This window comes from Protopterus annectens, chromosome 17.part0 (assembly GCF_019279795.1).
Source record: "Protopterus annectens isolate FY-2018-M chromosome 17.part0, PAN1.0, whole genome shotgun sequence".
Taxonomy (NCBI): Eukaryota; Metazoa; Chordata; order Ceratodontiformes; family Protopteridae; genus Protopterus; species Protopterus annectens.
The window spans coordinates 603586779-603612876 of NC_056751.1; positions in this window are offsets into that span (position 1 = coordinate 603586779).

Below are 26098 nucleotides of genomic sequence, written 5' to 3' on the forward strand. Positions count from 1 at the left end.
GTATGAGAGAAGGCTAGTGAGCCAAAAGAAAAGACTTGATAGAGACCTCTCTAATTTTAAACAGGGATATATTTTTTCATGGCCCAATGAAGATTGTAGGGCTGTTCGAGAAGTATTACAAACGGACACTAGCAGGACACCATTGGAGAATGGTGCCCCAAGGCCTGGAACATTGGCTGCCACTGCGGAAGGGATGAATATCCAATTGTCTAGAGATGGTATAAGACATTCACCTGAGTCTGTGGGTGATATGGATGTACAAATACAATGTGGTCAGGGTAATAAAGAACATATAATGACTAAGCCCCATGATGTAGTTGTGCAAAGAAAAGAACAGAGAAACCCAATACAGCAAGGGTTTGCTAGACCACCTTTTCCCATTCAACAGAACAGAGACAGGTCCATGAGTCAATCAGGAGTCGATGGCGAACCAAAAGGAAAGGCCAGATGGGAACAATGGGTTACCCAACCATTAAGAAAATGTGGGAACCGCACAATCATTAGTCCTGAATATTTCTAACAGGACATTGACTGATACTGAGACTGGGGTATTGGGTATGGGTATGTCTTTTATTCCTGCACAGGCAGCGAATGTATCTGATTCTATCATTGACTTGAGAATATTTGCAAGGAACGTAATGCTAAAACTAATTTAAGTTCTAAAGAATGTGATTTTAAAAAATTGAGTAGCTTGGTACCTACAAATCATCCGATATTAGAAGCTTTCTGTAAAGTTTGTGAACAGGATTTATATAGGCTGTTTGATACCAAACCGACTGGCAAAAAGTTTTATAATATGAATAAGAAGGAAGAGGAAGCACTTAATGCACTAAGAAATGACACTTCTATAGTCATACACCCAGCAGACAAGGGTGGTATGATAGTTGTTAGAATTAAAATAAAAGTTTTTATCCATATCAATGATATGTTGGGGGATGAAAATGTATATGAGAGGGTAGACATTAAGTATATAGGAAATTTGATGAGAGATGTGCATTCTATGGTGAATGATTATATGTTAAATTTTCAGATCAACGTGGAGCTGGCACAATATCACAAAGTCGGAATCACCCACCATACCTATGTTCCAGGGACAACCTAAGGTGCATAAAAATTCTAGAACACCCCCATTTAGGCCTATAGTGGCTGGGCAAGGTTGGGTAACTGAACCCTTTTCTGTCTTTATTGAAAAACATGTTAGACCGGTTCTGGATAGATCGGAAACTGTGTTGAGTGATGCTAAACATTTTTTACAGGATCTGTATGGGTATGTGGAAAAGGCATGACCAAATATGTGAATATATTTTAGTTACTATGGATGTGGTATCATTGTTTACAGCAATACCTATTATGGAAGGAGTAGAATACTTGCGTAGATATCTAAATGACCAAAGTGAATATGGGCACAAGTTAATAGAACTGATTTGTGATTTCATGGATGTTGTGCTTAACAATATATTTGTATTTGATAATTGTTATTACAAACAGAAGGACGGCGTAGCAATGGGGAAGTGCTGTGTGAATAGCTATGCAAATGCAGTTATGGCACAATGGGAGTTGGAGGATGTGTGCAGGATGGAACTATATTCACAGTATGTTCTGTTTTATCGTTGTTTTGTAGACATGTTTTTGTTGTGGGGCGGTAACATAGAGGACCTACAACAGTTTGTTCTGAAATTGCATGAATCTACTACATTTTTGAGATTCACATATTAAATGGTCATGCGAATCCATGGAATTTCTGGATGTATTAATAAATAAGAGATTGGATGGCAAATTGACTACTAGTCTGTACAGGCGAGAATGTTATAGAAACTCAATATTGCACAGGAAAAGCATGCACCGTAAAAGGGTATTTAACAACATAATAAAAGGGTAAGGTATGAGAGTATCCAGACTATATAATGTTGAACTGGATTACAAGGGTGGGTGTGATATACTTAGAGAGTCATTGATGCACAGAGGTTATAAGGAAAATGAAGTGAATCTGATCTTGACAGAAGTTGATTCTATGAGGCATGGGCGAGCTAAACCATATTTCTCTTCTACTCAAGACCTAGCTATAGCTACAGGAAGGAATGTGAAGCAGTATGATTCTAAAGGTAGAGTTAGTCTCGATGGCATATACTAGCAATGTTAACCTGGTTAAACAAGTGTTTCAGAATAATTGGCACTTGTTGAGAATGGATGATAAGATTAGCAAGGTGGTGGGGGAGAATCCTATATTTCGATATAGAAACTGTAGATCGTTAAAAATGATGCTATGCTACCCAGATAAAGGCAGACAACCAAATATTCAACAATATGGCACGTATCCTTGTGGGCCCTGCAATTGTTGTGCTTTTGTAGATAATGATAACATATTTATACGTCCAGACTCTAACAGAACGTTTACATTAATGTGTTACCAAGCATTTAGTGTATGTGGCACACTGAGAATGTGTAAAAAGTTTTATGTTGGAAAGACTGATCAAACACTAACAGAACATGTAAGGGAACATTTGTACAGCATTAGGGTAGGTAATAGCATGAATGCACGTGCTAGATATGCTGTAGACAGTGATTGAGTACATCAGTTTAAGGTTATACAGATAGTACAGGTAGGACCTAGGATGGGCAACATTGAACATAGAATTAGTGAATCTGATCTTAAATGGATCCTTCGGCTGAGAGCTGATAAAGGATTGGGTTTAAATAGTATGGTTTCAATAAAACCCGTACTTGATAAAAGGAGATTACCAAAGTAGGACGGCCAGTTGGTTTGGTTTAGTAAGTGAAGCACAACATTTTTGATGCAACATATGTATTGAAACGATGCTATTTTCCTTTAAGAAGTGAAGTTAACAAAGAATAATTGAAAGCAATTAATATATGTAAATGAAGGAAGAAGTAGAACATTCTATTGGTGAATTTGAACTGTTTTAATGGATCATATGACTTTATAAAGCATGTGGTTGTGTGTTTTAATATTATTACGGTCTGATGAAGCCAATGTGTACTTGGTGAAAGCGCTTGCCGACTTGCAAGTATTTTATTAAAGCTATATCGAACATCTCTGAGTGCTGGTGGATATTTTATGTGCTGTGCTTCCTGCTGCAATACATGGTTTTGTTTTACTTGGATGTTAAACAACCATGCAATTTGGTTTTGGATCTTTGCTGAGTTTAGTAAAATCCCACTGTTTGGCATTTGTGTGTGGTAACAGGAATAAGTTGACTTATTTTGACATTTGCTGTGAAATAGCAAAAAATAGATCCTTGCATAATTGATGAAGGTTTCATCCCTTCAGCCAATAGATAAGGCACTTCCTTTGCACCTTATGCTTTACTTTATTTGGAGGAGTTGCTTCGGGCCATGTCCTTAAGTAAGGGAAGTTAGAAGCAAGGATTATCCATAAATAATGGAGGCAAACCCTGTCATGTTGTAGTCTTCTTTTTGAAAGAATGGCTTAATGCCTGGTGAAGTACAGCACACATCCAACAGCATGTGGTGCATCCCTTCTTATTTGCACTGTCATTCCCATACTAGACTTGTGTTTCCCTTGGTATAGTCTAGACTGATCATAACAGTAGCCTCTTACGTCAGCAAATCTCATATTGGAGTTCTCAGTGTCAAGGCTTCATCTCCTTCTGCCTCTTTGGCACACATTTTAAACTAGTCAGCCCTGAATGAAAAAACCTTAAGTGAGCCTAGACCAAAGTTTGTGGGTTGGACTGGAGAGTTTGGGTACTGATCCATTTCATTACAGGTGGTAGAGTTGCATGTGGGGGAATTCCCTCATTAGGGATTATAGCAGACCATATTTGCCTGTTTTCATTGAGCTTTGCTTTTGACATGCATGTCATCATAAGTAGCTTTATCATCTGCTTGACACCCCCACATGCACCACTTACATGTTTTTGCAAGCATCTTCAGAGTCTTGCCCTTAGAGCACATGCAGAGTGATGTTTCCTGTTTATACTGTTTGTAGATAACACTTTTTGAAGGTTACAGCAGATATTAGTCCCATATGCAGGCAAAGCTATGGAGGCATTCCCTTCCTCGGATTCCTTTTGAGGCTGACATTCCCTGGAGATGAGTTACAAATTTATTTGGGCCTAACTGTACTCTCCCCCGCCTTACCTCACAGATTCAGTGCCAAGGCACCCTTTCTTTTCTGCTTTTGCCCATTGAAAATGTTCACTTCCACATCCAATAGCATGTAATAATAATTTGTCCAGGCATTTCATGACTGATCCTTGATAGCCCCAATGCTGCCCCTCCTGCTAGGTGGAGCTTGGTCATCACTGTCTCCATCAGGGAAAGAGGCCTGTGCAGAGGAAAGGGTGATAAGAACATCTACATCCCTACCATGTCTGGATTTGTAGTCTTCAACTATGGATTGCATCTTTCCAGAATCCGTTCCCACCATCTGCAAGCAGTGCTTTGGGGACTTGTCTTTACAATGCTCAGTCTTCTTGGAAGACCTGTCCTAATTCCTAGCATGTGGTGTTCCTGCTGATGCTCTGCTTGATCTACTATATTTTCCAGAGGATACTCTTCCTTGAGCAGAGGGCACATTGCTATAATTGAACACTTGAACTTGTCTAATGTCATCCATGATGGAAGACAACCTTGATGCCCACATGAATTATTTACTGTTTTATCATCTGAGTTTCTTTTTCTTAGTTAAGCTGCCCGTCATCTTGACATGTTTTTATTGTCAAAAGGAGATGCTTATCAGGTTGATGGATCACACACTCTATACCATGCTTACTTGCTTTTCCAGGAGATGGAAACGTATCCATGTGTACTGTGATGCCCATGCACTGGCCCAGTAATCAAAGAGCCTCAATACTCACCACTAGCACCAGTGAGGGGCATGCACATTGGGGGATAACAAGTACACAAACAGTAAAGTACAGTTTCCCTAAAGAGCACACAGAGATCACAGGCAGTCTGGGGCTGGTTTCTCCCTTTCTCTCCAGATCCCCAATAAGACTCCCCACTGGCACAGCTATAGGGTCCAGATCTCAGCCTAGTGGTCAAGCTAAAACCTCCAGCACCCTCTCTGTCCAACCAGTGCTTCATGTCCCTACCCAAGTACCTGACACACACACACTTTAAGATTTGATTTATATATAGACACACAGACGCTCCTGGGAGAAGGCTGGCACAGGTTCTCCAGCTATGCCCCCTTTCTGCCCAGACTATAAGATAGTACTAACTGCCACCATCCATTATTATCAGCTACTATAAGGCCCTTCCCAAAGGGTGACCAATTTCACTGTGTAATATTACTGTTATCCAAATAGTAAGTGTGCCGAACAGCAAGACTATTGGAGTGGCTTGGACAGTATCACCAAATGCATGCAATGCACTCTTAAGAGCTTAAATTATCTCTACATAAAACAGCCACAGTTGAAAGGTTTAAAAATATTTAATAATAAATAATAAAAACACAAGACGATACTCCTCAATTCAACACACTGCTAATCAAGGGTTCAGAAATCACATGAACTTTAAAACGATATTGTAGGTTAATCTGACATAAATATAGAAAACAGCTGGACTAATCTGGCTAAATTCCAATTTCACTCTAAGAGAAATACTAAGTTCTAAATAACTTTACTTACAGAGCAAAGCAAGTGCCTGGGAGTTGTTGTCAGATCTAGATCAAGACACAAAATGCTCAATCTTTCTCTCTGAGAAAGTCTTAAATTGATAATACCCAGTACTGCTGAGTCATTTCACATTATATCATTTTTATTACTTCTCATTTAGTTCCCAGGCTAAGAGAAGCTCAAAATTTACATTTCTTTGTAAGTTGCACCTGGCCAGGAAGCCACAGCAATAAGACACTTTTACATGCAAAATATGGTAATTATCTCTGTCTTAACAACAATAGAAATAATTTGCTGGTCCAGCTGTCCTGTCTCCAAGCTTGAGATCAAACACAGTTGTAATTCTTTACTTAACAGCTTTCTTCCAGCAGGATGCACTGTGGTTACATTTTTTGAAGTTCAGCCTATAACACAGTTTTCTTACATTTAGTTTTCTTATACTTGTAAAAACAAACCTGTGGATTATATTAATATTTACAATGACATAGAATTATCTACAAAATTCTATCTAGCTAGGCTGGCAGCCTTCACATGTACCTTCAGCATTGTGATGCCCCTTCTGCTGATCATCTTTTTTCTAATGGTTGGGTCCTGTGGTGAGTCAAGCCCAATCTCCCTCTTACCAAACTCTAGCAGGGTCTGAGACTAAAAGAGGGGCTTCTCAGTTCCTGGGGAAGGGGCTTCCTTTGTGGCAGTGGCTGTCAGTGAGAACTGCCTAGGATTTGCCTCTAAGTGCCTCCCCCTACCCCTTAGGTGTTCTACTTCTGGCAGGGCTGGAAGCACTTTACACTTAGAACCAGACCTCTCCTGATACTGCCTCACCAGGAGGACCCCATTCCTATGTCTAAGAGCATCTTTCCATTCAGGGCCCTCCTTGGAACTGGCTGGTACCCTGGTGTTATAGTGTTTTGCTGGTTCCAGTTAATCATTTTTTTCTACTCTGCCTCATCCTCATGCTTATCAGGAGTTGGACTCTGCATTGAGAGTAGGAGAGCCTTACAGTTATCTTCTTCTTGTCACTGTGCATTGCATCCCAATGTTGGAGAGTCTTCCCTGATCTGCTTGGTGGAAGGTCAGTGAAGTTTATCAGTGGCTTAGGAAAATGCTCGTCCCTCATGATCACTACCTACAAGGGATCTTTATGAAGAATTGGACTTTGCAGTGTGATTTCATTTTGTTGCCTACTTTCTCCTATTCTGGCACAAGGGTGGGCTTAAATCTGACTGCACAGTGGAGTCCTAGCATGGTCTTTGGGGGGACCTTTAATGTTTTCCTGTGGGACATTGTTTCAGTAACTAAATTGGTAGTGTACACACCTTTTGTACTGGAAGACTTGTAGGTTGTGGGTTCTATTCCCACCCCAGGTGATTGGATTCATTTTCCACTACTGACACTGCAGTGCAGCATTATGGGATGCTGCACCTATGAGTGTGCCATCCTTTGGATAGGGCATGAAGCCAAAGTCCCATTTGTTTGACTTTGTAGGTGTGAAAGATCCCATGGCACTTATTTAAAAAAGTAGTGAAGTGTCTTGGCAAAATTTCCCATTATATACATATAATCTTGGGTCTCCCCTGAAAAGAAGCCTCTGGGCTAGTGGAACCATTCAGTCCTTTGTGGGACATGTTAGCACCCTGGATTCTGTCCTCAATCTAGTGCTCTGGCAGAGGCATTTCATGTCAGACTGGCAGCTTTTTCTGTCAGAATAGGTTTTCTTGAATTGTTCCTAACCACCTTCTCCCCATCATGGACAATATTTATGGACATTCCATACCCTAGACATTTGGGATGGACCCTCAAAGGGAGGTTTTCTGTCATGAGATAGTGTTCTTTATGCAGTGGGTGTAGTCCTCTGGGAGGTAAATACTAGGTACATGCCTAATTCTGGCTTTAGAGCTCTAGTAGTGATGTAGACTACTGGCTAAAACTCAGCTCTAACAGGCCCCTGGGTGGTTCCTTGCTTGTGAGTCTATGAGTATGTGTTACTTTTTTTAACTTGGTAGTAAATCTAGAGCCAGTGTATTAAAAATAAATTGACAGCCTACCATGGAAATTATAAAAACAGTGCTTTATAGGGGTCTAAGCCCCCACCCCATTATATACACTTATTAATTTCATGTATACAAACTCGGAGATTGTGCAGTATAGCAGGTAAGGAGAAATCATTACTAACACTGTCCATGGTCATATATAAATACTCCCACTGAAAAACCTTTGCAGATCACCTCTAAAACATATAACAAAGCTCACAGTCAAAACTCCCTTAAACTCTCAACCCTCAGAACAGTGCAGCTACACTGTAATATTCTGACTGAAATCACTGTTGCAGTATTTCAAACAAGTGGGTTATCACTACTGACATTCTTCCAGAGTACCAAAGCTTAACCTTCCATAGCTCATACATCCGACATGTGACCTTAGCTCATAAGCAGAGGGGTATACAGGTAGACATATGAATGAACATCCTCAGACTATCTCACTGTCAGCCGGAATGTAGGCCACATATCCATCAGATTAATAGTTGTTGGTATAATAGCTTTTTTAAAGACTGACAGGTGTCCCATTGGGAAACCCTCCTTTGTTTACCTATCTTGTTTTGCTATATCTGTATTAGATGTCAGCTAGGAGGGGTTAAATGCAAGTGCAGTAGGCAAATCTTTTACATGTATTTGCATACCTAGTACACAGAACACAACAACAAGGCCTGTTCCATATGTCAATTCTTTGTCCCATAGACTTTGTGATCCCTTCTGTCTTCCCTTGACACTTTCTTGGAGACCCAAAGTCTGAAGCTTTTGTCCCACTCCAAGATAGTGGGTTCCACTTCCCCAGACATACCTTGACTCCTCAAGAAAAAAATTAAAAGGCCTAGGCCAGATTACTCCGTCTACCTTTTCTGACTCTGATACACCTACTGAGATTCCAGAACCCATGGGATGTCTAACTCCATCTCTGATGCCTCTACCAAGACCCCACCAGTGGCCAGAATGGCATCAGAGGGTTTTACAACTGAGGAAATGGTTCCCATAGAGAAAGGTGACCCACAGATCATAATTTCAGAGGGCTCAAAGGCATCTCACATATTCTAATTAGGAAACAAATCCCTGGTAAGTTAATACAGGTATATCAGGAGTCTGAACCACCCAATTTGATGCAGGTGTACATTACACCAAAAAGAAATGACAGAAAATGAGAATGTCTCTTCTCCCCATCTAGGAAGACAGAATAGATGGAATTTTCTCAAGGCTATTATGGCCCTAAAGTTTCATTCATTTTCTGCCCACCCTCATCCTCTTACCACGCCTCAAAAATTACTGTGGATTCATCTTCTTCTGAAGAGATATATGCCTCTGACTCTGAACATTCTTTGCCATACTCCTCTCAAATACACTCCCCTGGCCAAATCCATTATGATGATCATTAAGGCAATTATAAACATGATGAAACATTTTGAGTGAGAGTCTGGACATATTGCAGAGGTCCAGAAAAGATACTACAACCTCTTAGAAATGGGCATTCCATCCTCTTCACCTGTGCCTCCATTTCTGCAGGCTTTCTTGGATGCTTTCCAGTCTTCCTCTGCTACCCCTAATTTGCAGTCTCCTGCCTGCAAAAGACCAACCAGATATTATAAAGTTCCTGATGTACTTAAGTTCTACAAGAACAAGAATCATGTAGCAGACCCCTCTACAGTATCTCTCTCTCTTCTGATAAACCTTCAAAACCTCTTCCTAATGCTCTTCCTTCAGAAAAAGATAGTAGGGAAATGAATGGGTATGGAAAAAGGTTTATACCTCTTCTAGACTAGTATTCAGGGCTATTAATTATCAAAACCAAATGCCTGCTATCCATACTCAACTTAAACAAGTTAATAGTGGACTGAAAGGGTCAGATTCCAAACATCAAATGTTGTCCTTACTTAATCAGGCTATTCCAGTTAGCTCAACATAGTATAAAGTGTAGCTATGATGCTGTAGAAGCCTCTTGTGGAGCAGCTGCTACTGACTTCATCATTGGCAGGTATGCATGGCTGTGCAACCAACCCATACCAGAAGACTTCAAAGCCAAACTTATTAAGTCTCCTTCAAACAAGGAGGTTTTGTTCGGTTCACAAGCTGCCAACTTACTTAATGCTCTACAACAGCAAGGCAAGACACTGAAGGACTGCATGTAGTTTCAGTTAACCCCTGTGCCTAGATTACAGAGGAATTACACAGCCAAGCCAACTTCTTTTGTTAGTGTTAGATGGGACTCCAGAGCATCCAAAAACACAAGACGGCTCACAGAAAGAGATTCTCAGAGAAATCACAAAGGGACGCCATATCTTGGAGGCCTCCCTTCAGAGAAAAATCTCTGTGACTAAAAATCAAAATCAACATCCCCCAACCCCTTGCCCCTGCCGTACACCTCTCCAAAAGACTTACTAAATCTCAGGCTGGGAAAAGATCAATACAGACCACTGGCTGCTTTCCATTATAAAAGGTTATGCCATAGCCTAGAAAGAACTTACCTCTCTGAATGGAATAACCCCCTCCCCAAACTCAAGTCCATCTTATACCAACCATACTCCAAGAATTGCAGGCAGAAGGCACTATAAATATAGTGCCTGTGTAATTCATAGGAAGGGTGTTTTACTCCAGACTCTTCCTAGTTCCAAGAAAAGATGGGCAATGGAGACCCATACTGGATCTCTGTCTCTGCTAAACACTCTCATAAAAGTGTTAACCTTCAAAATGCTCAATACACACACTGCTGTCTTTTATACTTTATCAAGCATAAATAGTAACCCTGGATCTAAAGAATGCCTACATCCATATACCAATTCACCACTCTTGCAGGAGATTCCTCAGGTTCTGTATTGGCTTATCTTATTTTCAGTTTACTGCTTTACCTTTTGTGTTTTCCACAGCAACAGGAGTTTTCACAAAGTGTCTAGCACCTGTGATAGCATTCTGCTGAATTCAGATAATTCAGATTTTTCCCTATTTAGGCAATCTGCTAATCCAGGCTATCTCACCACAGTTATTGCTACATATCCAGTTCATCAGCTTCCTCTTCCAGTTGGGATTCACTGTCAACTACAAAAAAAATTCTCCCTTCAGCTCACCTGGGCCCTAGTGTTCCAGGGCTGCAGACTGGACAGCAGAGAGATGGAAACGTATTTGCCTCAGCAAAATCTTACAGTTTATTTTTGCAGCCTTTTATGTCTTGACCAATGTTCAACCAGGGAAATCCTAAGAGCACTGGGATTCATCATGGTAGCTACTATCCCAGTACTCCCTGTAGCCAGACTGCATATGAGGAAAATTCAGTGGCACTTAAAAAAACAGTTTGGTCCAAACCTCTCAACTGTACTGAATTCCTTGGTATTTACCGGTTTTGAGGTCCAAATAATGGGGTGGCATAAGTTCCAGAGTTGTCCCCTTAATTCCTGAATTTCTCAGCTTTTTTTGAATTTTTTTCAGCCTTTTTTTTTTTTTTTTTTGCTGACACCATCACGTGCAGAGGCATGAGTGATGAAGCTAGCGTCATGACCAGCCTGTCAGAATTCATCTGAGGGCTGAGTTGGAGTGTGTTTGTTTATATACTCGCACATGTGTACACTTCACAAACACATGAGTCACGTCTCGCATGCTGGCTGCTGTAGTTCTCCAAATCCAGAATCAAATCCCAGCGTGAAGTCTCAGAGTCTGTCAGATGCACAGTGTTTTGTTTTAAATTAAAATAATCCAGGCTCCAGCTAATATTTATTTAGTTTAGAACTTAGGCAAGCAGGAAGCAACCCTGTCCCCAAGCAGCAGAGCAGTCTCGTTGGACCCGGAGCTGTGCAGTGGTCAATAGCTGGTCATCATGAAAAAATATATTTCTGCTGCTTCTTCCCAAAGCTCCTCCTCCACCTTCAGCAGGTAAAATAAAGACATAAAGAAAATAAATTGTTTTGAGTCATAGACTCATAATACAAACTTATTACGAATTGTGTGTTGCAGTTGTTGCACTCATGCAGATATTCCTGCATTCCAGCTATTGTGTTAAACCTGTAGCTGTATTACAAGACTGATTGATTATTTTGGTTTAGTTTGCTGGCTTTGCTCGCTCTGACAAGTGTATGTGTAGTCTGAACCAGGGAAGGATGGCTCCAGGTAGTGTAGTAAAAGGAAAACTGTTGCAGCCAAGCACTTGACAGTCATCTAGTTGTCATGGAAAAAGGGTAAAAAAAAGCAAATTAGCAGAATATCAGTGCTTGAATGTTTGACTTCTGTATTAGAGGCTGTCACATTCCAGAAAACAACCAAACAACAATGTTCTTATTAAATGAAAACATCACTCTTGTATTCCATTAAACAAAAAAATCATAGTACCAAAAATGGGAATGGTTAATGAGATTGTGAAACAGTACAATTCTTAAGAATTTAAATACGTGCCTCATAGTGTATTTCACAGAATGATACCAGTATGTAGTAAGCACAGCCTAAAAATTTGTAGGCATGAAATGTGATTTATGTTTGATTGGAAGTGGAATGTAAATTATTTTAATTGGCATTTGCACGAAAGTCTTGTAGATTACTAAACAGCAATCATAAATAAATTTAACTAGACTGCTAAGCAATTGTTACCAAATTTCATGTTATTTTGGTTTCTGATCAAAGGCAGCATTCAACATATCTCATGATAAAAGTACTAAGAGATGGAACATGCTATTTTGAACTGTGATGGATGCTGTTTAAATAAATATTTATTCAGTAAAGGAATACACTGCAACTATAAAACAAAAACACTTACTGGAAACTGCATCCACAGCTAAAACCCAAAATTTATTAACTTGTAAAAACACAGTCAGGATAAAGCGCTTTTCGTTTGATCGGTGATCAAACTTCTTCAGATAAAAACATTCAGTCTCACTACTGCTTAAATAGGTCAGAAGATGTATGGTTACATTCATTACCATAATTAATTAACCTTAGTTAATCCTTAAAGACATAGAATTGCTAAAACCTAAACAATGCCTATGTAAGAATATATTCAAAATACAACTAATAAATTTCATTAAGTAGATTAACATTTTCAGAAAAGAGTTGTAACATCTTTGTTAACCTAGATAACATTAATTAGATATACTTGGCCAGTATGACACCATATTTATTTTTAGTTACTGCTAATAGTTGTAATCATTGCAACATTTCTATATATTTTAAGTGTCAGTGAGCCAAAAGTAAATGTTGTGCATTTTATTTGTAATAAACTAGAATGACAGCAATGGATGTCTTATTCTTTACTGCAGCTTGGTTCAGATAGGGGTACAGATAACACTATGGAAAGAAATAAGTAAATAACATAGCACATTTCTTTAAAGAACATGAACAGCTCATAACTGACAGCAGTGTAAATACATACAAAGGGAATACATTAGTGTGCTAAGCAAAAAATCCAGGCTGTCGCATTATAAACTATTCACTGGAGTAAACAATACAGAAAAATAGCATGGTTACTTTAACTGAACTAGAGGTGGAAGAGAAGAAAGGAAGTTATAAGGCAGGTATACAAGATACTTGCAGCATTTGTAGTACAGGGTACGAAAGGAAAATTGAAGAAGAGGCAAATATAGGTAAACAGAATATCCAGGAAAAATATTTGCATGGAATTTTCCAAAGAGACATAAGTTTTTTGTTTAATTTAACAAGACGTAACAAGCCAAATAAAGGAGTACTATAGCAATAACCCACGCCTGGGTGTGGGTAATGCTGGATTTACCCACGGTTGGCGTGGTTTGGTCGAGGCAAAGCCGAGGACCAAACAAAGCCAACCATGGGTAAATACAGCATTACCCACACCAGAAGTGGTTATTACTATTATCTATGACATTATTTAAGAAAAGAAACTATTACTTTTCTTAAATAATGGCATAGTATAATGCCTGTTTACTGCCCTTCCGCAGATGTCTGGCATCCGCGGCAGTTCTGATGTACTGCGCGCCTGCACAGTACATCAGAGCTGTGGGCAAAAGCAACGGAGAAAGCAAGATCTCCGTTGCTTTTTTTTTTACTGTTTCGCTATGTTAAATGGGTTTAACATAGCGAGACAGCTTTAAAATAAGCAACGGAGATGTCCGTTGCTTATTTTAAAACTGTCTCGCTATGTTAAACCCATTTAACATAGCTGAAAAAGCAACGGAGATCTTGCTTTCTCCGTTGCTTTTTTTTTAAAACCTGTCTCACTATGTTAAATGGGTTTAGCATAGCGAGACAGCTTTAAAATAAGCAACAGAGATCTCCGTTGCTTATTTTAAAGCTGTCTCGCTATGTTAAACCCATTTAACATAGCGAGACAGTGTTTTAAAAGTAGAGTTATACTAATGGAAAAAAGTCCGGGCAACCGGACCTTTTTCCATTAGTATAACTTGATTTACAATGTGCACGCTGGCCAATCAGCGTGCACGTTTGGGGGGGGGTCATGGTATAATATTTAATACTACATAATGTCAGCTGAGCAGCAAGTGACACAACACAATTTTGAAAAAAAAATGTATTTTGCTTTTATCCACACAACTGCTAACTTTGGTTATTCATAAAGTCCAATACTATATGGAAATGTACAGACTTAGGGGAACCAGGTTGAAAGACTTATCAACTGTGTCTTAAGAGAGAGAAATAGTGAGAAAGAATATGGGAAAAAGTAAGTTACAACTTTAAAACAGTGACAGATCATCACTGAGTTAAGACTGTGTTTACCTCACAGTCACAAGGTACAGATTTTGATTCTTACCTTAGGTTACTGGTTAGCCATTGTATTTTGTGATTGTGTGCTTTAGTTGTGTGCATATGTTATAGGTCTTACTTGGCTGTTGTTGCTTGTGTTGCATTTCACCTGAGCATATTTGCATCTGGAGCTGCAATATGCATGTTTGCAGCACAAATCTTGTTTGCCATTTGAATATTATTCTGTTTTGTAGCACGTCTTCCTTGCATTTTTATTGACTTATTGTCTGTTTCTGTCGTTACCCAGACAGTGTGAGACACACTACCTCTGACTTTTAATTGTGATTCAAATCTATATAAATCACTGAGGGAAAGGATCCCTTGGGGAAATGTCTCATTTTTGATGCTTGTGCATACTTGAAACTATTGAAGGGAATTAAGCTTTTGGCTTTTTTCTATGGGTCAATTTCTCATAAAACTGTAGCTTTCTGGCAAATCACTGGCAATGGAACTGGCAGAACTTTGAGGACTGAAGTCCAAAAATAATGGCAGGCAGGCAAACATTGCATCTGATCTTCAGACTTCATTCCTCAGAAAATTCATGCTATGCAAAATCTGTTATTCTGTCAACAGTCTAAGTTTGGAACAGCGGTATTTTAAACAGTGTCACTATCTGTGTGCCTTTGTTTGGTCCCCATTATTTGTGGCTTTGTCCAGATTTCTTGCTGTAAGAGATTGAGAGGTATGGCCTGGCCATAACACCTGCAGTCATATAAGTAAATAGTTAAGTCTATGGAGCTGTATTTGTACCTTCTGCTGATTTTAATTTCAGTACCCATTAGAGACTTTTGATGCAAAGCATAATTTTGTATTTTGCATATCTCACAGACTAAAAAAAAACAAAAAAACGAAACCAAATTACTGGTGATGGCACGAGGAATGAAACAATAACCAAACTTCTTTAGCGTATACTTTATTTTCACTGCTTTCATCTTACAACTTCTTCAGAACTAAAAACAGCACTTAAAAACTTCCATACTTATATATACATACTCATTAACATTTCATTACATCACACCATTAACCAATTTCCATTTAAAGTGCCACAGTAAAATTTTAAATCTTAAGCTTATATACAATGTCCTATATTTCAAGAAAAAAAACATTTGATATTAATCATTTCATTCAGTCCTGGTGTTTTATCTGCCTGAAGTTGTATCTGCCACCAGGTTTCTCTTTCTTCTAAAAAAATTCTTAAAATCAGCTTCCCTTGCATCTAACTTAACCATTTCTAAGACTGAAAAAAGAAATGTTTTATATGTCCTGCAGTCAACTGTGTGCTTATATAAAGTGCTTTTACATCTCTAGTTTTGATATTATAATGATCTAGTAGTCATTCCTACATAAAAACTAGAACATCCACTGCACAAACATATACCACCCCTTTTGTTTTACAGGTGGCACGTCCTGGTACTTTTATAGTGCTGGGATAGCTTAATATATTTATATTTATAGTAAAAGATATGAGAGATACCCCCTATATTAAAGGCATCATTTAGAACTAATGTAACAACGGGGGGGGGGGGTAAACAACATCGTAGAGTCACTTGTTATTTGGAATTGTCAGTAGATAGTAAATAAATTAGGACAATAATAAAAAATAACTGGAATATTTTAGAAGGGAATAAAGACTTGTTTGAGGTTGTAGGTAGTAAACCCAGTTTTGTTTATATTAATAATTATAATTTGAAAAAATTGTTTAAAAGGGATTACACTAAGTACACACCAAATATCCTGTACACACAGAAAAAGCAAGGTATGTACAAATCTGGATGGGGCAGGTACTGCAGATATATATTAGAAGGTCCATTTATTACTATATTAAGCTATCCCAGCACTATTAAAGTACCAAGACATGCCACCTGTAAAACAAAAGGGGTGGTATATGTTTGTTTGTGCAGTGGGTGTTCTAGTTTTTATGTAGGAATGACTACTAGATCATTACATGAAAGGGTGAGAGAGCATTATTATAATATCAAAGTTAGAGATAAAAAAACACTTTATGTAGGCACACAGTCAGGTGCAGGACATATAAAAAATGTATTTTTTTCAGTCTTAGAAATAGTTACGTTAGATGCAAGGGGAACTGATTTTAACAATTTTTTAGAACAAAGAGAAACCTGTTGGCAGATACAACTTCAGGCAGATAAAACACCAGGACCGAATGAAGTTATTAATATCAAATGTTTTTGAAATATAGGAAATTGTATGTAAATAAATAATGTTTTTTATAGGCTTAAGATTTAAAATTTTACTGTGGCACTTTAAATGGAAATTGGTTAATGGTGTGATGTAATGAATTGTTAATGAGGATGTATATATAAGTATGGAAGTTTTTAAGTGCTGTTTTTAGTTGTGAAGAAGTAAGATGAAAGTGGTGAAAATAAAGTATACGCTAAAGAAGTTTGGTTATTGTTTCATTCCTCGTGCTATCACCAGTATTTTGGTTTTGTTTGTGGTTATTATACTGGCTGAAGTGTTCCTATATCTCATAGATTACAACGGGGTGCTGGGTGGCGATTAATAGCGTAGCATAATGAATAAGAAACTGCAGTGTAATGTTAGCTTTTAAGATGACTTTTGAAACTGTATTATTACATAGAACTAAGAAAATGTAATGTTTCTTATGAGGCAGGCACCCCACCCTACAAGTTGTTATAAGTATATTCATGGAAAATAATATTGAATTATGTTAAGTAATCAAAAGAACTTTTTTTGCAAGTATAAAGTACAAAATTTTAACCATCCAGTGAGATGATAGTAATTGTTTCATATTATGTGTATGCTGTGGTTGCTAATAATATAATATTGCACCTGTGTTATGATACTGTGTAATGTTAGTTTGTGTATGTGTTGTGCTCCTTTACCCAGTGTAGGGCTTGCTGTCCTAAAAGTATATAGTTAATAGTCCTAAGGTACTTTGTCTTGTGAAATGTACATTTCTTGGAAGATTGAGGACTGCAGTACGTTAGTAAGCAAAGTAATGACGGATGCTTTTAGTGTCAGGCTCAGACTTCATATGCTTCAGAAAATGTTTTAAAATGCAAAGTGTATTACTGCATCAACTTCATAAAGGCAATATTTATTAAACTAAACTATCCCCTTGGCTTTTGGGCTCCACACACCCCACCCCTTACATTTTTGACTTTATCACTAACTGCTGACTGTTGTGCTGACAGGTAGAGATACGTTGTCTGCATTTGTTTTTGTTCTTGAAAGCAATTCACCTAGCCTCAAATCTGTGCAATTACAGAGAGAGTTATCTCTGCAGGCTAGCTGGAGGAGTGGTGGGGAATGATGGCAGGCCTGGGTCCTAAAAAGACCTGTGCTGTGCTGCTTCAATTAGTCTTGGCTCCCTCCTGCACTCAGTTCTTTAAAAATTGGACAAAGGTGTTAAATCACAACAGAGAACTTTGTGACAGGTTTACAGATCCCATAAGTAGTAGCATATGGGAAGAGGCATTCACAGATGTTGAGCTTTGAGAACACAAGCATCTTAGCTTGGAAAACATGTTATACATTGTACATGTTTGCTAAAGATCTGAAAAGCAGCAGTTAAAGATTCACTAGCTACTGTCTGTGTTCTATTTTTTTAACTGGGTAGGTTGTCTGGATGTGTACAGTCCATAATATGTGTTCAGAAATGAAAACACATAAATCACATCTTCAGGTTAATTTTGGATTGTATGCACACTGTAGAGTAACCATGTTCTGCTTTTTACAAAGTACATACACTATCACATGGGCCAGTTTCTGTAATGTGTAGACATTATATAGTTAAAGTAGAACAGGTGGTGATGGTATGGTACATGTCTTGTGTTTGTATGTTAGCTGTCCCTGCTTCTGTAATCTAATTCAGGGTTCTCCGTTGTGTTTCTGTGTCCCACCATGACATCTCACACCGTCAAGCATAAACAGCTGCCTTTCTTTATTATGAAGAACATGTGAATTATAAATCATGCTTGTAAATGCTGTGCTAGGGTATGTGTGTACTTCTTTGGTGTGCTTGTCTGAGTGACTAGCTGTGCTCATCATAAAACCCTGTCTGTTTAATGAACTTGACTGAAGTGTAAAGATGCCAAAAGCATCAGTTTTTCTAATATAATCACCATACCACATACCCCCCCAAGCCAGCTAGCTCACCTAAACTATTTCATGTCTGTTTGTCTTATACTGACTGGTTGCTGCATGATAACACATTTTGAGTTTACAGGACTTCACAAAATACTTCTGCTGCAGCTGCACCTGTAGCCCAACTTGGCTGAAGCAATAAAAAAAAACCCAGAACAACCCTGAGCCCCATTAAGCGGTCCAAGTGTTAACTTGGACAAGCAGAGATGGTGAAGGTGAAAAGGGTAAGACCTGGTCTCAGTAATCTCTCTGTTAGTAATATAATGTGGCCTTCAGCATAATTTCTGTTGTCATACTTAGAGGGGGTTAAGTAGTTTTTTTCTTTCATTTTACAAATAGGTCATGTCCAGGAAAAAAGAATCTCTTCATTTCAAGCTGTACCTGCAGTACTAGCAGCACCAACCGAAAGCAGTGCAAGTGAGGACCCAGTAATCATCCATGCAGAGCAATCAGAAGCAGAGACACCTACAGATTCATAGGTTCATAGGTTCATACTAGGCTATCTGCCCTAGGGCATTTATAAGCCTAGCCAGAATGTGTTTGGCTTTCGCCACCCATTTTAAATTTATTTTGCTATGCCCTTTTTCGAGGTTAGTATACTGTGCCTCTGTCTAACAGTGACACAGAAGTGATACCCGGGGTAAACCTACAATCTCCCATCCACTCATCAAGATTCCTCTTGAAGAGAGTCAATGAGGGACTCTGCCTAACCTGGACTGGGATTTTATTCCAGAGTGAAGGGAGCCTCTGGGTTATGAATCTGTCCCTCCAGCATGTCCTATTTATTTCAGTGGTGAGGTTCAAGTCTCTTGAGCGCGTAGCTCGATGGGATTTGGATTTTCTGAGGTGCAGCATGTCCATTAATTCCGGGTTGGACATGGCTTTATATGTCAGGCACAGATCGCCTCTGAACAGGCGGTATGCCACTGAGTAGAGCTGGAGTTTCTTTAACCGGGCAGCATATGGCATCTGTTTGAGCCCTTTGATCCTCTTGGTGAGGTACTTTTGGGGTCTTTCCAGTTGCTGCAGGTGTCTGGTAAGGTACATCCCAAAAGGGGCATTGTACTCAATTATGAGCCTGATGAGGGATGAGTAAAGAGGCACAATGACCTCCCTGATCTAGATGTGAATCCCTTCATGATTAGGTGGGCTATATAAAATGTTTTTCTAACCACTTTGGCCACGTGGATGTCAAATGAGAGATTGCTATCAACTTGGGTCCCCAGGTCCCTAATTACTTCTTCTGTACTTAATGGATTACCACCTATGTGGTAATTTGTGGGCACTTTGTTTTTGCCAAAGGGGATGACTATACACTTTTTGGCATTTAGCTTGAGGCCATGGCTCTGGCACCAGTTGTCTGTTTCTATGAGGCCCTTTTGGAGGATGCTTGTGTCGGCTGGAGAGTCGATTATGGCGCCCAGTTTGCAGTCATCTGCGAACTTGGTCAGCCACAGTCCTTCCGTGTTGGCCTGTACCTCTGAGAAATATATACCGAACAAGAGCGGTCCCAGGACTGAGCCTTGTGGGACACCACTTGTAACTGGTTTGGAGTCTGACATGGCTCCAGCAATTCTAACCATGTGGGTTCTGTCCATGAGCCAGTTTGCAATCCATCTAGTGACATAGGGGTTTATATTTAAGCTGGTGAGCTTATCTATAATGCCCGAGTGGGGTATTGTATCGAAGGCTTTTGCGAGGTCCAGGTAGACTGTGTGGACCACCTTCCCCTCGTCAATGGCCTTGGTGACTGTTTCAAAGAAATCAACCAGGTTTAAGAGGCAGGATCTGCCCTTAACAAAGCCGAACTGGGTAGGATCCAGCGTCTGTAGGTCCCCAATATCTTTATTTATGAGGTCCATGATGATCCTTTCCATAGCTTTGCAGACCAAGCTAGTTAGGCTTATGGGGCGATAGTTTCCAGGATCCGTTGAGGCACCACCTTTATGGAGAGGGACCACTGTTGCTGTATGCCACTCTTTGGGCACATATCCTTTAGTAAGGCTAAGATTGAACAGTAGTTTTATGTTTGGGTTTAGCTCTTCTTGGAGTTCATGTAGGACGCAGCCCTGGTCCCATTGATGCTGTGTTTTTTGCTTTGGAGAGGGCGGCTCTTACCTGAGCATCTGAGATGTCAGGGGGGCAGCACTCTGCTGGGATAGATATTTGCCCTTTTGGTGGGGGGGAGAAGTTTGCGCTGAACCTGTCAGCTAGGATGTTGGCAATGTCTGTGGTTTCAGTGTATTTTTTGTCATTTTGGACTAATTCTGAGCATATCTGGTAATTACCACCCAGGTTCCTAACATAACTAAAGAAAGCTTTGTGATTATCCTTAGTGTCCTGTGCAATTTTTCTCTCGAAGCTGGCCTTAGACAATTTTATGAGTGCCCGTAGTTTTTTGCTAATACTGATCAGTGATGCCTTCCCTTTTTGGGATTTTGCTCTATCATTTAGTAGCTTCCTCCTTCTATTGTATAGTTTGTTTATGGCTGGGGTCCACCAGACAGGACTTCTGCCTTTGGAGGATTGGGTCTTGGTTTTATTTGGGATCGCATGATCCATGCATTCCTGAAGGTGTTCATAGAATGCATTTATAAAGGATTCTGCGGTCTGGGCCATATTTTCCACAGGCCCGGGGGCTTTGAAGGATTCCACCTTGGTTTTGAGGAGTGTGAAATTTGCTTTAGAGAAGTTTTTCACTGTGGTTTTCTGGGCAAGGGGTGGGGTCGGGATGTGAATATCCAGTGAGATTAGTTTATGGTCTGATCTTACCAGTGAGGGATACACTTCTGGTCTGGAGCATAGAGTCCCCATGTTGGTGATGATCAGGTCCAGTATGAGTTTATAAATTCTAGAAACCTTTGGGCTAGGGTGTTGGAGCTAGATTAATGCTCCTAGTCTATGTTTGGGTAGTTGAAGTCGCCCAATATAATGGTGTTTGGAGAGACCTTCATATTTTCCAGTGTTCTCAGAAAGGCCGAGTGGGGTTCCTGGGTTTGGGAGGGTGGTCTGTAGCAGGCTATAAACTGGAAGGCAGTTTTACCCACTGTTAGTTGCACATGGATAGTCTCTGATGCATCGTGCTTTGCCACCAACCTGGAGGTGTGGGTATCTTTGATGAATATCGATACTCCCCCTCCTTTTGTGGTTAGGTCCAAGTTTTGGGGCCGAAAAGCATGGTATGAGGTATAACCTGGTAGTGCTGGGGTGCTCTCTGGAGCCCTGAACCAGGTTTCTGTTACTGCACAGATATCGATGTTCTCCATGCTAAGGAGAGTTTCAAGTGCATGCATCTTGAGGTTTAGACTTCTGGTGATGAGTAGCATTACTCTTAGTTTCTTATCCCTTGTGATACCTATGGAGGTGGGTTTGTCTTTTGAGCCTTGCCTAAAAAAGGCACTATGGGGGTAGCAAGAGCCTTTGCCAATATCCGAAAGCCCACGGGTGACAGGTGCAAGCCATCCCTAGCGAAGCATCGTGGCTTGTCGAGCATATCATCCCAAGCTGACAGGCATTGGATCCCCTTTGAATGACACCAGTACTTAAGCCAATTGTTGAAATTGATCATCTTGTCTTCATATTGTGGCATCATTCTTGGTGAGGGTAAGATGCTACTCAAGGTCAGGGTCATACCGGCCTGGGATACATGCTCAGAGAGCTCCTTTATGTCTCTTTTCATGTAGTCCAGGGAGGTACGTCTCAGGTCATTCACACCAGCATGGACAATGACTGAGTCATATTTGTACTTGCCTTGGAGTGACCTGAGTGCTTGTGTTATGTGGCGGATCCTAGCGCCCGACAGGCTGCTCACCATGACCCTCTCCTTGTTCAGCCTGGTGAGCGGGACGTCAGTGTGCCTGACGATAGAGTCACCTATTACAAGTGTATCAGTTGTGTTGTTTAGTCTTAAGGGCTGTGACTGTTCGGCATACTGGCTTTGTGAGATATGTGTTGCACATGTTTTGTTTTGGGGTAGCGGTTGCTTGGGTGTCTGCTTTGGAGGTCTGTGCTGCTTAGGCAGATGTTTATTTAGAGCCTCCGAGTATGTTTTTGTGTGATTATGTGTTTGGTTTGCTGTCGTGGTAGGTCTATGTGAGACTGGAATTGTAGTGAGTGTGGTTTCCTTCTCCTCCTGACTGCTTATGCCAGTACTGAGTTGAGAGAGCTTAGCCTCCAGTTTGGCTATATGGTTGCATCTCTCACATGTGTTGGAATTTGTTGGGAGGAGGAGAGGGTTGTCTGTGTACATGAGGCAGTTGTAACATTGCCTCAAGATTCCCAGATTCACCAGCTGGACCGGAGAGGAGATTGACAACTGACCTTTGGACATGCTAGAATAATATTGGGAATTCCTTAATAATTGAAAACAAGGGCCAGTGGGGAGTGAGGGTGTAGTGCTTTTAATTTTTAGTGCTGACTTATATAATTGCTTTAGCGAGCAAGTGCCAGGTAACTTAAGTGCAATGTGTTACAGGTAACTTAAATGCAAAAACGACAAACAGTAACTTTCTTTCAAGTGAAATAAGGAAATAAGTACAGTAAGCAATGCAGATATCACTAGTGATCCACAGAAGCACTGAGAAGCCACGTATTAGGTGGAATTAGCGTTCCAGGGAAATAACAAGCAAACAAACAACAAGCATATAAACAAAGCTAGATTCAGCAGGCCTGGATCTAGTCTATGCTACAGCAAACAAGGTGTACCAATTTCAGTAAGATACAATTCAAATATTCAGGCACTATAAACCTTTAACCAGAAATTCCCAGCTCAGAAGGGCAGAGTCCAGCCTCTTCTCTCACAAGAGTGCAGACCACGAACCTTCTTAATGTAAAATAACTGGCCTGAAGCTCAAGTGCTTAAACCAGAACTAATACACTTTAAGAATAACAGACACTGGGTTCTCAATCAGCAGTTCCCAACTTAGGAGGATGAAAGTTACCTGTCCTGCCACCACAGTGCATGCCACAAACCTTCCTAATGTAAAACAACTGGTCTGAAGCCCAAGTGCTTAATCCAAAAGGCTTAGAATGATAGTTACACTTTAATCAAGTTACTACCAAGCAATAATAAATACAATTGAATACTTTAGAGAATGCCTGGATTAGTGCTCAAGTTACACAAACAAAGCTAGATCCAGCAGGCCCGAATCCAGTCTATGCCACAGCAAACAAGGCGCACCAACTTCAGTAAGCAGTTCAGATATGCATGCACTATAAGCCTTTAACCAGAAATTCCCAGCTCATAAGGGCAGAGTCAAGCCTCTCCTCCCACAAGAGTGCAGACCATGAACCCTCTTAATGTAAAATAACTGGCCTGAAAGCCCAAGTACTTAAACCAGAATGAATACACTTTTAGAATAACAGACACTGAGCCCTCAATCAGCAGTTCCCAACCTAGAAGGATGTAAGCTACCTGTTCTGCCACTACAGTGCAGACCACAAACCCTCTCAGTGCAAAACAACTGGTCCGAAGCCCAAGTGTTTAAACCAAAAGGCTTAGAATGAGTTACACCAAGCAGTAATAAATACAATTGAGTACTTTTAAGATGATGCAAAAGTAAAGTAAAGTAGGTAGAAACACAAGTACAGTAAAAGCAGATTAATTTTTTTTTCTGAACAAGTGCTGAGATCAAAGAAACAGATTTGAGTGCTGAAACTAGAAAACTGGCTAGTTATAAGAAAAGAAAACTAAGCTAGAAGGCTTCCCTCCAACACAGAAGGGCTTGGGGGCTCAGAAGCCTACAAATAGTCTATACCACTTAACAGGAAAGGCAGGAAACAAGCTTAAATTTTTTTTTCTGTTTCCCAGATGCTCTCTTTGTACACAGTAGGAGTGCCTGAAATCAGAATATGTTCTCACTGCACTCAGTTGAGTGAGCAAATGAGATGGGCCCAGAAGGAGTATCCAAACACAAATTTACAAGAGGGGCGGGCAGTTTCAAGGCCACTAAGATTAACACCAAAACAAAAACAGGGAGGGTGGGTGAGACTAACTGAAGAGCAGAGTCAAAACTTCCAGTTCAGTTAATATTCCTGCAACACACAGTTAAAATCAATTTAAATACTGTATTTTTTTGAAAAAAAAAGTGCAGATAAAGGTACTTAAATTCTCTTATACGTCCAGTTGAATACAGCAAGATGGAAAAGGTATTAGGTATTCTCTCAGTCATATATTTCTTTGCTACTTGTAGTAAAATAATTTGCAAGATAATCAATGTCTTCATGCTTAGAGGAGGTTTTTGTGTTTATTAAACAGGTCATGCTGATAAAAAAGAAGACTGTCTTCATTACAAGCAGCTTGGAAGATGTCATTTGATTGGCTAAGTCAGAGCAAGCTTGGGCTTGGGTATGCATTCTGTAAAGTGTGTCACTGTAACATTAGTATTGGTCATGGAAGACACCATGATCTGCACAGGCACGTGGATACAGAGGAACACGACAAATGCAAAGCAGTTCGCATCCGGAAGGAAAGTGACAGACATGTTTGCCACCCAAGCCTGACAAGCAAGTAGACCTCAGAAAGCATTAAGCACTGAAGTGCTGAAGTGGCATTTGTTGTCTTACTTGCAGAGCACAACCTACCCTTTAGTGATGCAGATCATCTGCTGAAATATATGAAAAAACACTTTGCTGATCATGAAGTGTTGAAGAAGATGAGCTGTGGTACCACTAAGTCTACATGCATTACACGTGATGTCATGGAGTCAGGACTCGTGATTTTTTTTTTCCGTTTTTGTTTTCTAGTTTTACAGATATTTCTTTTGTTTTTTCTAGGTGGGAGGGCTGCAATCCAGCAGTCCAATAGCACAAGCCACCCCTGACAAAATATCAGGAAGATGCAGCAGCAGTTTGTCAGAAGCAGCCTTATTGCATTTCTTTAGATCAGAGCACTGATATGGGGGATAATAAACCCCTTGTGATTCTGGTTGGATTTTTTGACCAGCAAAGTGTAGAAATGTTCAATTCTTAAACATTTCCCTTTGTGTGGCAGGTACAGGTGAAGTGATATACATCTGCCTTATGGAAAGTCTTCACAGATTCAATATTCCAACAAATAATACGGCTGACTACTCATGAGATAATGCGGCAGTCATGGTTGGTAAATAGTCTTTAATTGTGACAGTACATAATTCTATCAGTCCTGATCTCTTCAGTATGGCTCGCCTGTGCCATTTAGCAGACATTTGCATCAAACCAGGTTTGAAAGCAATGAAATCACATGTAGAAGACTGACATTTATAATCACTTTTCACACAGTGCACAGAGGCAATAGAAACTAAACAAATTTGCATTATTTGTTGACATTGAGCAATTTGTACTTATCTGACATACCCCCACTCATTTGCTGAGTCTTCATAAAGTTGTAAAGCAAATACTGGACCTGTGGCCTGTGCTTTTATCATGCTTCCAATCGTATGAGCCCTGGTCACACAAAATAGACCTCATAATAGAATGGAAGAGTAGTCATGAGGTAAAAGTTGTATTCCTTTTCCTGAAGTATGCTATGGAGTCTCTCCTTAATTTCAATGTGCAATTGCAGGCCAGAAGCAGTCAGCTTTTAACTCTGTACAGTAATATCACAAATCTTCTACAGGAGTATGCAACCAGATT